We start from the raw sequence: 12678 nt of genomic DNA on the forward strand, positions 1-12678 counted from the left end.
TACCCAGGCTGGAGTGCAATGGCGCGATCTCGGCTCACCACAACCTCTGTCTCCTGGGTTCAAGTAATTCTCCTGCCTCAGCCTCCCGAGTAGCTGGGACTACAGGCGTGCGCCACCATGCCCAGCTAATTTTTGTATTTTTAGTAGAGACGGGGTTTCACCATGTTGACCAGGATGGTCTCGATCTCTTGACCTCGTGATCCACCCGCCTCGGACTCCCAAAGTGCTGGGATTACAGGCTTGATCCACCGCGCCTGGCATCCTGCTCTGTTTTAATGCCCTCTTTTCTTTGAAGTAACAATAGTTAAAAGGGATGAGCTTGCATACTGTCACACTTTGGTATGCAGCAGAAGTGCCTTCTTCATACTTCCCATTTTGTCACACAGAATATCAAAAAGACTTAAGAGTTGTGATTTAACAAAGTTAATAATTTTTATTGCTTCATCAGTCAAGTGAAACTGACATTTTAGAATAACTGAAAGTGTGTGTCACTGAAGAGTAAGACTCCTAGTATAGTTTGGTACTGCTGCCTCGATTGGTGCTAAGATGCAAGCAGTTCTACCCATCATTGCTATTGCACTTTCTTTTATTTATTTATTTATTTGTTGTTTGTTTGTTTATTTAAAGAGACCAGGTCTCCTTATGTTACCCAGGCTGGTGCAGTGGCTATTCAAAGGCACGATCCCACTCTGGATCAGCAGGGGAGTTTTGACCTGCTCCATTTCTGACCTGGACCGGTTCACCCCTCCTTAGGCAACCTGGTGGTCCCCCACTCCCAGGAGGTCACCATATCGATGCCGAATTTAGTGCGGACACCCGAACGACATAGCGCCCTACAGCCCAGAACTCCTGTGCTCAAGCGGTCCTCCCACCTCAGCCTCCTGAGTAGCTGGGACTACAGGCATGTGCCACCGCGCCCGGCGCTATTACTTTCATTGCAGTTGTCAACATGCTGAAAAGGGCATACATACTAAGATGTGGATTCCCACGAGTCTGTGGACTACACTTTGAGAACCACTGGAGTGATCTGAACTCATCCCATTTTTTGTTTGAATGTTCTAACCTGAACTTTACCTCGTAAGATTACTTAGCCTGTTTAAAAGTTTTTGGCCGGCTGCGGTGGCTCACTCCTGTAATCACAGCACTTTGGGGAGCCGAGGCGGGCGATCACCTGAGGTCAGGAGTTCGAGACCAGCTTGGCCAACATGGTGAAACCCCGTCTCTACTAAAAATGCAAAAATGGGCCGGGTGTGGTGGCAGACGCCTGTAATCCCAGATACTCCAGAGGCTGACAGGAGAATTGCTTGAACCTGGGAGGTGGAGGTTGCAGTGAGCTGAGATTGTGCCATTGCACTCCAGTCTGGGGAACAAGAGTGAGATTTCATCTCAAAAAAAAAAAAAAAGGTTTTTATAAATTCAGCAACCTGGTTAGATAAACTCTATCGAGTGTTTAACTGACAATCTTATTTTAAAATGGTTCACTAGTACAGTGCTTAATCTGTACCCTTCATGATTTTTCATCTGAACACTTTATTGTTTGCTTATACATTCTAACTCTACCCTGATGATTAAAAAAAAAAAGTTTTAGGCTGGGTGTGGTAGCTCACGCCTGCAATCCCAGCATTAGGAGGCCAGGGTGGGAGCATTGCTTGAGCCCAGGGGTTTGAGACCAGTCTGGACAACTTCTGGTTCCATCTCTACAAAAAAACAAAAACAAAAACAAAAAAAATTAGTCAGGCATGGTGACATGCACCTGTAGTCCCAGTTGGAGGCTGAGATGGGAGGATCACCCGAGACTGAGGAGGTCAAGGCTGCAGTAGCTGTGATAATGCCACTGCAATCCAGCCTGGGTGATGCCAGGTCTTAAAAAAAGAAAAATAAAAGTTTTAAGGCTTGCATTTCATACTTACTTACTCTGAACAAATCTTTTTTTAAAAATGTAGCACTTGATCTTTATAGAAAATAATTCCCATTAGCAGAAGAAAAATTATGTATTGAATATGATGCTAATATAATTAAAAACATTTCTCAAAAGGAGTCATAAAAAGAAATGTCTGCTTTATTAAAGTTTCAGTTTAATACAAACACATGGTATCAGTAAGAACTCTGCCATTGTCAGGATTGCTATAGTTTAGGCATCTTGTTTCTCAGTCCTCAGGCAGCTGTGGTTGCTCTGTGTATCACATTACATAGCTCACCTTCTGCTTCCCATGGAAGAGAAAATGAGGCATAGGATGTGCAGTGATCTGTTAGGTACTTCCTTGACTTCATCAATCTTGGTGGATAAATAAGGAAAATATGTTTTAAGCTTTGAAGTGTGATTTCAAGCACTTGATAGTGTTTCAGCAGTAGTCTTGGTAAGTGGAAGAAGCCAGTGATTTGGCCTACCTTGGGTGGGTAAATGAAACTGCAGGTTGCGATGAAGACCCATCTCAACAGCACATGAGATACATATGAATCCTTGCCTTGGTAATGTTCTAGAGGTAAATATTAGCATAGATCTAAAAATAAACTACCCTTTTAAAACCTGAGATATGATGTCACAGTCACTTGTAGAGTACAAACATGTATAAAAATCTTTCCACACATTGGTTATAGGACACCCACTTCTCAGAAACACCTCATCAGAAAGCACATACGAATCATTAACTGTCGGGGCTTTTCATTTTAATATGAAGCCAATCAAGAGTACAGTAATACTTTTTTTTTTTTTTTTTTAAAAAGACAGGGTTTCACCATGTTGGTCAGGCTGGTCTTGAACTCCCCACCTCAGGTAATCCGCCCATCTCGGCCTCCCAAAATGCTTGGATTACTAGCATGAGCCACCATGCCCGGCCTCAGTAATACTCTTGATTCTGCATACCCAAACAAAGTCACAGCAACAAACACATGAACTAAAGATAACTTCAAGAGAGCCTTCATGATAGAAGGTCCAAAGCAGTGACCTCTCAGCATGTAGACAGTAGAATCGCAGTTGATCTTCAGAACATTCAGATCCTGTGAGATGCTTGCAGCAAAAATCTTTGTTTCTGTAGCTTTTTGGAGAAAAGGCAAATAAATTTAGGATTAGTGAAATATTTTCAGCAGGCTCTTTAAAGGAGTTAGAAGTATAAGTTGCATTGTAGTATTACATGTATTTTGTCATCATGTAGATCATAGAGTAGTTTCTGTGTGAATTTTGGGGCTTCCTTAGGAGTTAGGAGGTACCACTTTGATTTAGTATAGTCCTTAGTTAAGGAAACTTATTAAAATTTCTTATAAAGCAAATTTGAAAATAGAAACAAATTAAGTTTGTGTTACAGATTAGAGGAGTCTTCTTTCTTCTTTGTTCTTCTCTCTTCCTCCTTCCTCCTCCTCCTCCTCATTTTTTTTTTTTTTCTTTTCTTTTAAAAACAACAGGGTTTTGCTCTGTAGCCCAGGCTGGAGTGCAGTGGCTCAATTATGGCTCACTGTGGCCTCAACCTCAGGCTCAAGCAAACTTCCCACCTCAGCCTCCTGAGTAGCTGGGATCTCAGGGACACATCACCATGCCTGGGCAATTTTTTTTTTTTACTGTTTTGTAGAGACAAGGTCTCCCTACGTTGTCCAGGTCAATCTTGAACTACTGGGATCAAGGAATCCTCCTGCCTCAGCTTCCCAGAGTGTTAGGATTACAGGTGTGAGCCACCACACCTAGCCAGATTAGATTCTTTAAAAGCAAATTCTAGATGAGGTATCAGGTTTCTTTTAGTGTATTGAAATTTTGCTGTATTGATTTTTGCTGGAAATAAGTGGCAGCTGGCCAACCCTAATCTGACCCTCCTGTAAATTCCTCCCTCTCATCTGCTACTCTTTCTCTCCCTTAATCTGTGCTTTGTTCTTGCTGTTCCTCTTTTTAACTGTCTTCCTCTGAATATTCACAAGATTGCTCTCTGACATCCAGATATGATGTGACTCAGTGAGACTTTCTCTGAGTGCCCTATTTAAAATTATAACCCCCAGTCAAGTGCAGTGCCTCATGTCTACAATCCTATCACTTTGGGAGGCAGAGGTGGGCAGATTACTTGAGCCCAGGACTTTGAGACCAGCATGGGGAACGTGGTAAAACTCAATCGCTACAAAAAATACAACAAGCCAGGCATGGTGGTGCACACCTGTACTCCCAGCTTGGGAGGCTGAGATATGAAGTTCACCTAAGCCCAGGAGGTAACCTGCTTTGAGCCATGATTGTGCCACTGCACTCCAGCCTGGGTGAGAGAATGAGACCTGTCTCAATAAAATAAACTAATTTATAACCCTCAAATTTTCCTCTCCCCTTCTTTCTTTTTCTTCTTAACATATGTCATCTAGCATATCATATATTTTACATGTTTATCTTGTTTATCATTCATTTCCATCCATTAGCATGTAATCTCTGTTTGCCAGTTTACTTGCTGTTTCATCTCCAGTGCTTACATTCAAATTCAACAACCTTGTTAGATAAACTCCACTGAGTGTTTGATTTAATTATTTTTAAAAATATATATTTTTAAATTGTACTTTAATTAATTGTACTTTAATTGACTTAATTATTTTAAAAAATATATATTTTTTAATTGTACTTTGGGCTCTGGGATACATGTGCACATCCTGCATCCTGCAGGATTGTTGCATAGGTACATACATGCAATGGTGGTTTGCTGTCTCCACCGCCCCACTCCCACCCCTGTTGCTTACATCAGGCATTTTTCCTAGTGTTACCTCTTCCCATCCTCCTCTCCCCCGCTCTGTCCCTCCCCTCTCCTCCCCCACCACCTAGCCCAGTTAGTGTTCTCTTCCCTGTGCCCAAGTGTTGTCATTGTTCATTACCCGCCTATAAGTGAAAACGTGGTGTTTTGTTTTCTGTTCTTGTATCAGTTTGCTAAGAATGATGGTTTCTAGATTCATCCATGTCTCTACAAAGGACACGAATTCGTTTTTTATGGCTGCATAGTATTCCATGGTGTATATGTGCCACATTTACTTTGTCTGGTCTATCATTGATAGGCATTTGGGTTGGTTCAAGGTCTTTGCTATCGTACCAGTGCCACAATGAACATACGTGTGCATGTGTCTTTCTAATAGAACAATTTATAATCCTTTGGGTATATACCCAGTAACGGGATTGCTGGGTCAAATGGAATTTCTATTTCTAGATTCTTGAGGAATCGCCACACTGTCTTCCACAGTGGTTGAACTAATTTACACTCCCACCAACAGTGTAAAAGTGTTCCTTTTTCTCCACATCCTCTCCAGCATCTGTTGTCTCCAGATTTTTAATGATTGCCATTCTAACTGGCGTGAAATGGTTTCTCAATGTGGTTTTGATTTGCATTTCTCTAATGACCAATGATGATGAGCATTTTTTTCATGTGTTTGTTGGCTGCATAAATGTCTTCTTTTGAAAAGTGTCTGTTCGTATCCTTTGCCCACCTTTGAATGGGTTTGTTTGTTTTTTTCTTGTAAATCTGCTTTAGTTCTTTGTAGATTTTGGATATTAGCTCTTTGTCAGATGGGTAGATTGCAAAAATTTTTTCCCATTCTTTTGGTTGCCAGTTCACTCTAATGATTGTTGCTTTTGCTGTGCAGAAGCTTTTAAGTTTAATTAGATTCCATCTGTCTATTTTGGCCTTTGTTGCTGTTGCTTTTGGTGTTTTAGTCATGAAGTCCTTGCCTTGCCTATGTCCTGTTGCCTAGGTTTTCTTCTAGGATTTTTATGGTGTTAGTTCTTATGTTTAAACCTTTAATCCATCTGCAGTTAATTTTTGTATAAGGTGTAAGGACGGGGTCCAGTTTCAGCTTCCTGCATATGACTAGCCAGTTTTCCCAACACCATTTATTAAACAGAGAACCCTTTCCCCATTGCTTGTTTTTGTCAGGTTTGTCAAAGATCAGATGGTTGTAGATGTGTGGTGGTGTTTCTGAGGCCTCTGTTCTGCTCCATTGGTCTATATCTCTGTTTTGGTACCAGTACCATGCTGTTTTGATTACTGTAGCCTTGTAGTATAGTTTGAAGTCAGGTAGTGTGATGCCTCCAGCTTTGTTATTTTTGCTTAGGATTGTCTTGGCTATGTGGGCTGTCTTTTGGTTCCATTTGAAGTTTAAAGTGTTTTTTTTCCAGTTCTGTGAAGAAGGTCAATGGTAGTTTGTTGGGGATAGCTTTGAATCTATAAATTACTTTGGGCAGTATGGCCATTTTCACAATATTGATTCTTCCTAACCATGAGCCTCTGTTTGTGGCCTCTCTTATTTCCTTGATCAGTGGTTTGTAGTTCTTGAAGAGATCTTTTACATCCTTTGTTAGTTGTATTCCTAGGTTTTTTTTTTTTTAACAGAAAAAAATAGTTTTTCCCTCATTTATTTCATTTTTTACTCAGATGACATTTAAAATGTTTTAATAATAGAGGGCTTAATCTTTACCCTTGATTGTTGAAGGAACACATTAACAAGGTGCTCAAGTATTGGTTGAGTGAATATTTATATAAATATGGATTATATGGAGACTTCCTTTTTTTTTTTTTTTTGAGATGGAGTTTTGCTCTTGTTGCCCAGGCTGGAGTGCAATGGCGTGATCTCAGCTCACTGCAACCTCTGCCTCCTGTGTTCAAGCGATTCTCCTTCCTCAGCCTCCCTAGTAGCTGGAATTACAGGAGCCCACCACCATGCCCAGCTAATTTTTTGTATTTTAGTAGAGACGGGGTTTCACTGTGTTGTCTAGGCTGGTCTCAAACTCCTGACCTCAGGTGATCCACCCACCTCAGCCTCCCAAAGTGCTGGGATTATAGGAGTGAGCCACTGTGTCCAGCTATGTGCAGATTTTTTTTTTTTTTTGAGATGGAGTTTCGCTCTTGTTACCCAGGCTGGAGTGCAATGGCGCGATCTCGGCTCACCGCAACCTCCGTCTCCTGGGTTCAGGCAATTCTCCTGCCTCAGCCTCCTGAGTAGCTGGGATTACAGGCACACGCCACCATGCCCAGCTAATTTTTTGTATTTTTAGTAGAGACGGGGTTTCACCATGTTGACCAGGATGGTCTCGATCTCTTGACCTCGTGATCCACCCGCCTCGGCCTCCCAAAGTGCTGGGATTACAGGCTTGAGCCACCGCGCCTGGCCTGAGATTTTTTATTGTAGTGTTGTAATGAGATTTGGCCCAAAAACTTGCTAATGAAGTATTTGTACCCTAACTCCTTGCTGTCCTCTTATTTTCAACTTGATCTTGGCCTATAGTAAGCTAATATATTTGTTGAATGGATTTGTCAATTGGTAAAGCTCAATTTTTTTCCTGCAGAAATACATTTTTGTTATATGATGTAACAATTATATACATTGAAACAGCCAAGAATTAGTTTTGACTTTTTATAGATTTCACTTAAGAAGATTTTGAAAATTTTTATTGCTCTTTTTTTTGAATTCTTCCTATGATCATTTAATATTCAGTTCAAAGCGTTTCATGAAATCTTGTCCGATAATTCTAAGCTGTAATAATTGTTTCCTCTTAGTTTTTATAACATGTTAATATATTAACATACTAACATTTGTAAATCCATTACATCATTTATTCATTTAACAACACTTATGGACCCATTTACTCTAATTTGCAGGAGTATAGTTGCTCATAGTAGCCATTAATGATCCTTTGAATTTCTGTGGTATCAGTAATAATGTCTCCTTTTTTGTCTCTGATTTTGTTTGAGTCTTCTCTCTTTTTTTCTTAGTCTGGCCATAGGTTTGTCAATTTTATTTATCTTCTCAAAAAAACCAACATTTGTTTCATTGATCTTCTGTATTGTTTTCTTTTCAAATTCATTTTTCTGTCTTTTTTTTTAGACTGAATCTTGCTCTGTCACCAGGCTGGAGTGCAGTGGTGCAATCTCGGCTCACTGCAACTTTTACCTCCTGGGTTCAAGTGATTCCTCCGCCTCTGCCTCCCGAGTAGCTGGAACTACAGGCACGGGCCACCACGCCCGGCTAATTTTTTTGTATTTTTAGTAGAGATGGGGTTTCACCGTGTTGGCCAGGATGGTCTCGATCTCTGGACCTCGTGATCCGCCCGCCTTGACCTCCCAAAGTGCTGGGATTACAGGCGTGAACCACCTCACCCGGCCTTTTTTTATTTTCAAATTAATTTAGTCTCTGATCTTTATTACTTCTTCTAATTTTGGGTTTGGTTTACTCTTGCTTTTCTAGTTCTTTAAGATGCAGCATTAGGTTATTTATTTGAAGGTTTTTCTTTTTTGATGTAGGCACTTATTGGTATAAATTTCCCTCTTAGTACTGCTTTTTGCTGTAGGTTTTGACATGTTGTGTTTCCATTATTATTTGTTTCAATAAAATTTTCAGTTTCCTTACTGGCCATTCAGGGGTCTATTATTTAATTTCCATGTGTTTATATAGTTTCCAAAATTCCTCTTGTTACTGATTTGTAATTTTATTCCCTGTGGTGAAAGAAGATGCTTGATATTATTTCCATGTTTTTGAATGTTTTAAGACTTCTTTTGTGACCTAACATATGGTCTCTGCTTGAGAATGATCCATGTGCTGAGGATAAAAATGTATATTCTGCAGTTATTGGATAAAAGGTTCTGTAAATATTAGGTCCATGTATCCTATAGTGCAGATTAAGTCCAATTTTTCTTTGTTGATTTTCTGTCTGGGAAATCTGTCCAGTATCTGACCCGTGTACTCTGTCAAGATGATGCTTAAGTGCTAGATAATAAAAAAAAAAAAAGGAATAAGACATCTGTGCCATCATGGAATTAAAGGGCTAGTTGGGAAGGCAAATATGTAAATGAGTAAATACACAGAATTCTGTGAAGACGATCAATCCATCTGGAGAGATCAAGGAAGACTTGACTGAAATGGTGACCCCTTTGTTTAGAAAAATTAACAGGAGTTTTCCCAATTGGTAAAAATGAGAGGGGCGTTTTAAGCAGAGGAAAGCCTGGGTACAAACGTGTGGCAGTATGTGGAGCAACATATGTTATCTAATTTGGGGAACCGCAAATAGTGTGTTATGGTGGTTTTGTAGGTGGAAAGGAATTGAGGGCAAGAGGTAAAGTAGAGACTTAGACATAGGAACTAGATTGTGAAAGACCTCATATACTATCAAAAATTGTTTTTTGTTTTGTTTTGTTTTTTTGTTTTTTTGAAGTAGGGCATGGGGAACCAATGAAGAATTTAAAATACTAGGCTACTTGGGCTTTTTTTTTTTTTTTNTTTTTAATGGAGTTTCGCTTTGTTGCCCAGGCTGGAGTACAGTGGCACGATCTCAACTCACGGCAACCTCCACCTCCTTGGTTCAAGTGATTCTCCTGCCTTAGCATCCCAAGTAGCTGGGACTATAGGTGACCGCCACCATGCCCAGCTAGTTTTTGTATTTTTAGTAGAGATGGGGTTTCACCATATTGGCCAGGCTGATCTCGAACTCCTGACCTTGTGATCTGCCCACCTTGGCCTCCAAAAGTGCTGGGAGATTATTTTGTTGTCTGTGTAGCAGATGTGTTAGAGGAGGGCCAGAATGGATACAGGGTTACCACTGGGGAAACTGTTGAAGAAAAGAAAGCCAGGAAAGATACTATAAATTAGAGTAGTAACATCTAGAATGGATAGGAAGGGATGGATTCAAGAGATAATTACTTATTTATGAGACAGAGTCTCGCTCTGTTATCCAGGCTGGAGTGCAGTGGTATAATCATGGTTCACTGCAGACTCGACCTTCTGGCCCAAGCAATCTTCCTACCTCAGCCTCCCGAGAAGCTGGGACCACACCATGCCTGGCTAATTTTTTGTTTTTTTGTAGAGACAGGGTCTCTGTATGTTGCCCAGGCTGGTCTTGAACTCTTGGGCTCAAGCAGTCCTCCCACCTTAGCCTCCCAAAGTGCTGGAATTACAGATGTGAGCTACTGTGCCTGGCTACAAGAGATAGTTAGGGTTTGAATTGTTAGGATTCATTGGTGAGTAGAGTCATCCTTAGGTGTCTGGATTTGGATGATTGAGTCTATCATTCAGGCTCAGATGAGGAGATGGAATGCAGAAGACATACTAGGTTTTAGGAAGTAGTTAAAGCCACAAGGGTGAATGAGATCATCTGGTGAGAACATTTACATTGAAGAGAGAAGAGGTCATGAGAGAATATGAGACTAGATAAAAGTCACATTTAAGGCCGGGTACTGTGGGTCATGCCTGTAATCCCAGCACTTTGGAAGGCTGAGGTGGGTGGATTGCCTGAGGTCAGGAGTTCGAGACCAGCCTGGCTAACATGACAAAACCTGGTCTCTACTAAAAATACAAAAATTAGATGGGTGTGGTGGTGCATGCCTGTAGTTCCACCTACTTAGGAGGCTGAGGCAGGAGAATTGCTTGAACCCGGGAAGTGGAGGTTGGACTAATGTGAGCTGAGATCACACCACTGCACTCCAGCCTGTGCAACACATACAAAAAAGTGACATTTAAGTGACACAGTGAACTAAAGTCCACAAAAGGAGACAGAAAAGAAAGAAGAGGAAAATCAGTAGAAAGTGTCAAGTTTTGTAGGAGCAGAGGAGGAGTTTTAAAGAGTGTTCCTGTGGAAAGGCTAAATAAGAAGGATTTAAGGTGTCTACTAGAGGGCACAACTGGCTTGAGCGATTGGAAACAAGATGCAGGACCCCAACACAGACACTAAGTGGAATGACATGCGAAAAGGGCATCTTACCCCACAAGGAAAGTCTGAAAGAATTGGAAGAGGAGACAGGAGGAGAAGCCCATTCTCTAGCAGTCAGTGGTGACAGCATATGAAGATATGACTTTGGAATAGCTGGTGGATCATGAAGATGAGTTTAATGAGAAGGATGACTGTGCTATTGAAATGTACAGAAGGCACAGACTGGCTGAGTGGAAAGCAACTAAACTGAAGAATAAATTTGGAGAAGTTTTTGAGATCTCAGGGAAGCATTATGTCCAAGAAGTTACCAAAGCCAGTGAGGGCTTATGGGTCATCTTGCACCTTTATAAACAAGGAATTCTCTTCTGTGCCCTGATAAGTCAGCACCTCAGTGGACTTGCCAGGAAGTTTCCTGGTGTCAAATTTATCCAAGCCATTTCTTTTTTTTTTTTTTTTTTTAGACAGAATCTCTCTCTGTCGCCTAGGCTAGAGTGCAGTGGCGTACTGTCAGGTCACCATAACCTCTGCCTCCTGGGTTCAAGTGATTCTCCTGCCTCAGCCTCCCAAGTAGCTGGGATTACAGGTATGCACCACCATGCCTAGCTAATTTTTGTGTTTTTTTTAAGTAGAGACAGGGTTTCACCATGTTGGTCAGGCCAGTCTTGAACTCCTGACCTCATGATCCACGCACCTCAGTCTCCCAAAGTGCTGGTTTTATAGGCCTGAGCCACTGTGTCTGGCCAAGCCATTTCAACAACCTGCATGACCAACTATCCTCACAGGAATCTGCCCACAATATTTGTTGACCTGGAAGGAGATATCAAGGCTCAGTTTATCAGTCCTCTGGTGTTTGGCACCATGAACCTGAGAGGAGATGAGTTGAAGTGAAAACTGTCTGAATCTGAAGTAATTAAGACAGACCTGGAGGAGAACCCTAAGAAGCTGATTGAAGATGTGTTGCTATCCTCAGTGCAGTGCTCTCTCCCCATAAGGAGGGACAGCGTTTCCAAGGGTGACTGAGGCTGCAGCTGCTATCACATGCCAAACTTTCTTGGAACAAATTGTCTGCATTTTTTAAAAAAGGGAAAAGCAAGAATGAATCCTTCTGGTTTTAGTTTTGTATAAATTATGTTTCAAATCTTTACATTTTAGAAATAATCATTGCTGGAAATTCTGTTAAATATTTTAGAACTTTTAAAAGAAATTACAGTATTTCCTCCAAAAAAAAATTAAAACCAGCTATTGGGTATGGCAAATGTCTGTTTTCCTCAAATATATTTTAAGTAAGCCATAAAACCTAGTCACTATTTTTTGGCATATAACTATAAAAGGAAATACTTAGTTTTGGCTGAGTGTGGTGGCTCATGTCTGTAATCCCAGCACTTTGGGAGGCCAATGTGTGCGGATCAACTGAGGCTGGGAGTTTGAGACCAGCCTGACCAACATGGAGAAACCTTGTCTCTACTAAAAATACAAAAAATTAGCTGGGCGTGATGGTGCATGCCTGTAATCCCAGCTACTCAGGAGGCTGAGGCAGGAGAATCACTTGAACCTGGAAGGTGGAGGTTGCAGTGAGCCGAGATTGCGCCATGGCGCTCCAGACTGAGCAACAAGAGCAAACTCCATCTCAAAAAAAAAAAAAAAAGCAAAATATTTAGTTTTAAATAAACGTGAATGAATTTTTAAAAACAGTGTCTATTAGGATTGGCAATTAGAAAGTCATTGTTGACCTTAGGTAGAGCAGTTTTAGTAGATTGAAAGTAAGAAGATGGGTTAGTAATTTTATTTTTTTTTTAAAGAATGTGGCTGTGAAATGAAGGTGAAAGGACAGTAATTAGAGGGAAATATAGGGTTGAAGGAGAGGTTTTAATGTTTGTTATCAAAAGATATTGAGGATGTTTCCAGACCATAAAAGGGAAAGGTTGAAAAGATAGGACACAGGCGCTTAGAGTATATTGTAAAGTAGATTGTTTCAAAATTAATTAATGTATATATTGGGGGCCGGGCGCGGTGGCTCAAGCCTGTAATCCCAGCACTTT

At 40.8% G+C, this 12678-nt stretch overlaps 1 protein-coding gene and 1 pseudogene across 1 annotated transcript in view; both read left to right on the forward strand.

Annotated features, from left to right (window-relative positions):
• The window catches only part of ZFYVE9 (zinc finger FYVE-type containing 9), a 217410-nt gene that overhangs the window by 27694 nt on the left and 177038 nt on the right, over positions 1–12678 (forward strand). The window lies entirely within an intron of this gene.
• Positions 10635–11795, forward strand: LOC108318054 (annotated as a pseudogene).

This window comes from Cebus imitator, unplaced genomic scaffold (assembly GCF_001604975.1).
Source record: "Cebus imitator isolate Cc_AM_T3 unplaced genomic scaffold, Cebus_imitator-1.0 Scaffold214, whole genome shotgun sequence".
NCBI lineage: Eukaryota > Metazoa > Chordata > Mammalia > Primates > Cebidae > Cebus > Cebus imitator.